The 4412-nt window shown below is 38.7% G+C and overlaps 1 long non-coding RNA gene across 1 annotated transcript; it reads right to left on the bottom strand.

Moving 5' to 3' along the window:
- Window positions 1-2759: 2759 nt before the first annotated feature.
- Window positions 2760-4190, bottom strand: LOC113657920. Its single transcript, XR_003444260.2, has 3 exons — window positions 3983-4190; window positions 3775-3864; window positions 2760-3403 (listed from the first exon to the last, which is right to left on the bottom strand). It is a non-coding gene; the product is annotated as an uncharacterized LOC113657920 (long non-coding RNA).
- Window positions 4191-4412: the final 222 nt, after the last annotated feature.

Genomic DNA, 4412 nt, shown 5'->3' with positions numbered 1-4412 from the left:
AGTACATAGCCTCGTGCACAGTTTATTTATTTCTTTATTATTTATGAAATGCACAGAATGAAATTAACTTTAGTTTTTGTATCGTTAATGTCATTTAATTGAAATCATGTTTTTTGTTTGTTTGTTTGTTTTTAATCAAAAGTTCAAGCCCCAATGTGCTTTGCTGGAAGGCTTGTTGCGAACACATTTCATCACCTGAGGGAGACTATGCTGAGTCACCATAAAAACACAGCGCTCAGCTGTATTCTGTGAGTCAGCCGTTCTTCGTCAGCCCCTCCTGTTCCCTAGTATTTACTCAAGAACCTCTGGATCATATTGTTCCCTGAAAGCAGCAAATTCTTACCATTATCAGAAATGATTATGGGCTCCTAAGCTGGAATGTTTTGTTCCATACCTCACCACTGTTTCTGCACAGGCATTTGCAGAATCAGGTCATGTTTTGCTGAGAGGTCTATGGTGAGGTTGGTCATAACTATAAGGCTGTAGAGGTGAGCTGCTCCTGTTATTCAGTGGAATTTCAGTGGGTTTCCCCCTCGATAACACATGTCCTCTGCCTGTACACACCACTGGGCAGCAGCTGAGGAAGGGTGAAAAATGTGGGGGCTGTTCAGGGAAATGCCTGAGCTGCTTTCTGTGTAGATGTTTTTCACTGCTGATAAAGAGCATTGCAAACCATTTACCTCATTCTGTGCTTTTCATTCCTGATGTCAACAACACCTGCAACTTTGTTTATTTCCAAAATGACTGTGGATATTTCATGCTACAAATATTAAGTGATTAAAGTGGAGTGATATTTAGCAATATTGATATACTCCATGTGTCCTTAATAGTAATCAATAAGGATGCATCAGATAAATAAATAAAAATATAAGCTGATAGACAAACTCAGCAACCATAGGCTACATTTACAGATGCATAATAGAAAGTGTTCTGACTGGGTGCATTAGAGGATGAGCACACACATCCAGCAACTCCAGTAGATGATTGTGATATGAGATGATGAGGTATATGAGATGAGATGTACCTTTATTGATCCTCTGGTGGGGAAATGTATGATGACACGGTAGTGCAAATAAGATGAGTAATGCGTGCAAAATAAAAAATAGTATAAGATATGTAAACATTACACTTATATACATGTGCAGTATTTGTAGAATTAGCTCTTGAGGTTATGTTTTTGCGAGTCGGAATCAATGGAGATCCTGGCAAGTGCTTCTTTGTGAGCGGCAATAAAAACCATCGGGACTGAGCTCTTATATCTCCAGCAGATTCACTTGGTCAGATACACGACAAGAGACCGGTCTGTTTTCACGGTCATCTCTCAACCAGTTAATGTCTCGTTCTCCTTCCTCCTCTGCAGCTAAAGCACATGTTCTTCCCTCACGTAATAAAGATCCTGAGCAGCAGGAACTGGCTTTTCCTACTTCAGCAGACTGGACCTTTCATGCAACTGCAACCACTCATCTCACATACAGCACCCTCATTCGCTTTTTCTCACTTTATACACATGCATATGCATCTTTTTTTGCACAGGTTGATGCTAATTGTCCTCATCCTTAAATAATCCTGAGTATTACTTTCCGTAGTGTTATCCAGTATTACAAAATGTACATTATTATCTATTAACTTTTAAACCAGCTTCTTGTTTAAGTCCCCGAACATTCACACATTCATGGTGACAAAATGCATCAGAAGATGCATCATTCAAAATTCCAAAAGATTCAAGGAAGAAAAAAGTTTTCGTATTCGTTTGTAGTTCATTTCAGTGATATAGAGCCATGATAATGACACCTGTTATTAAAATCTGTACAGCTGATAGTTAACTTAATTTGTTAACACTATGCTAAAAATCAAACACTATTACTCTCAACAGGCTACTCATGCAGGATCATCGAAGTAATCCTTATGCACTAAAAAGACATATTGCATTCCCTGAGATAGGTTAACGCACTTGCATGCATCTTGATTCTGCTGCATATTGTAACATTCAGTATGAAATAAGTCTCAATTTTTTTTTCAGTCTTTTTAATCCTTTACTTCAATGAGTTAATGAGCTAAGTTTGGCATGCTGAATATGTATTTGAAGTTTGTGTGTAAACCATCTCTTTTTCATCTCTTACTTCGTGTCTTTTGTGAGCACAGCAGAAGCAGACAGCACAACGATTCACACTCCTACCATAGCAGCATCTCTCTCTCCTTGACGTGGAGGACTTCTTTCTACTCACCCACCCACACATGCCACCCACCAGCGTGTGTGTCTGTGTGCTTGTGTGTGTAGTGTAACCTTTAGCTTCAAAAAGCTTGTACTCCCCCCACTCCCACCCTCTTCTCACTCAGAGAGAAAAATATGAGTATGATTACTCGCCTGACCTTTATTCTATTGAGCGAGTGCGAGTCATGGATTAGATAAGTGCCCTGCTGCTTGAGAAGCATCATGCTCTTCTGCAGTACTGTACCGGTGCATTACTCATCCTATCTCTTTTCTGAAATCTTTTTTCATTTTACTCATCTTCATGGTTAATGACGGGGGGTGTGTGCTGAAAAGCCTCTGCGTTTCAATGTAAGATGATCTGTTCAGGTTTAATCAAAGTTCTCCTGCAATGCTGTCATGATCATGGAACTGAAAATCAGGCTTATAAATCCAAGGCTATAAAGTCAGCACAGTTTAGCCTGGTGGATGGCATGATAGTAAACTTTGATCGATGTGGTGTAATGATGCTCAGGAAACATCAGATCACAGATTACAGTTTATAGTCCATCTATACGATTTCAGTGAAATGACAATGTGTACATGACTAACAAAAATGAGGTCACTTTCACTTTGATTAAACAAAGCTATATTTTTTATTTCCCTTCCTGGTTTTGAAGCTATTTTGTATGAAATAAAATGCATAAACCAAAACTGTACTATTAAACACCTTTTTCAGAATTATTTTGAAAACTTTAATATGTGGATATAAGATAGGGTCCAGGTTCAATGGTTGAAACCACCATCATTTGCTTTGACTTCAAGAATGTTTACGTTACAGGAATGACATGCACACAGTATCATTTCTGATCATCTGAAATGACCTTGAGCTGCTGAATATATGATTGAACACTTCACATTCCATACACGTTTGCACGTTTGCAGGGGAAGTCTTTGCACTATAGGCCAAGGTAGGCAGGTGCCTAATGCTCCCAGGTGCCAAGGGCGTCTTGCATAAAAATACAGATTATACAGAGGGTTATACAGAGGGTTATTATACACTTTTGTCTGGACAGTTGTAATCGATTAAGATTTTGACACATTATGTATTCTTCCACTTAAGTACAACCTTTCAGTACTTTTGACATCCCTGCTGATGAGTTTCTCGGTGCCTCACACTCTGATGTCAAGGAGCTTGATTAGCCTTGTAAGCATCTTTAAAAAAAGATTAAACATGGGTTAAAAAAGTCAGAGCACTAACATTTTGAGGGACAAACGTTATTTCTGTATGAAGTAACCATACTTGATTACAGCATGAAACAATTTCAAACAGACGCTTGCACATTTTTTCTAAAAATAATTGTCATTCCTCACACTTTTGTTTTAGTTAAGTCATTGTCGACATCCGTTGCTTTGCATACTTTAACTTGTGTTGCATGTGTGCAGCACTATAATATCTCACAGTTACAGGACACTTCCTGCCCTATCTCTATTTGCATTCGTTACAAGTGTGTTACACTTTGTGCTAAATAAAAATAAAGGCTAATCAATTGCCTTAATACAGGAATAGTTTCATTGTTACACACCTTACGCTGTACGCACTGGGAACGATCCAGTAATAGGTTTGGAATGCAGTGAATTCCTCCCAGAGAACCGGTGCATGATACTAGAAGCGCCTAGAAGTATTTGTGGAAAGAATCACTGGAACTCGATTAGGCGGCACGTTGGTGACATTTTTTGTTGGGGTGTAAAGAAACAAGTCAGAATGAAAAGAATGTACACTGATGAACTCACTGAATCAAGGCGGAGTGTCCTCATCAGATGTATCGAATGTGAACCCTCAGACTTTGTTCCTGAGCACGGACGGTGGACGTGCACATTCAGACAGGATGTGCATCATTCTCACTAGCCGTCTAGTCTGGGTCTCTATCTGAGGAATGTGAATGCCGTTACAGTTAAACCTGCCCTGCTGTTGTTTGAAATTCTATCTCCTGTTTATCTGTTTTTTTTACAAACTAATCAAATTTGAGCTCATGTAAATGAACAGTGATATGTATTGTAAAGAAAAGTGCATGAAATAAATTCTTTGTGTCGTTTTTGTGGCTGGTCTCAAGACAGTTGTTCAATCTTGGTGTCCTTTTAGCCTCCCGCCCATTTTTATCTTAATCATGTCATTCATGAAATCATGAAATTCAGATTATATAAATTTCAGAACATTTGCAAG

The sequence above is a fragment of the Tachysurus fulvidraco genome, chromosome 2, assembly GCF_022655615.1.
Source record: "Tachysurus fulvidraco isolate hzauxx_2018 chromosome 2, HZAU_PFXX_2.0, whole genome shotgun sequence".
NCBI lineage: Eukaryota > Metazoa > Chordata > Actinopteri > Siluriformes > Bagridae > Tachysurus > Tachysurus fulvidraco.
This window is presented reverse-complemented; position numbering and strand designations above follow the sequence as displayed.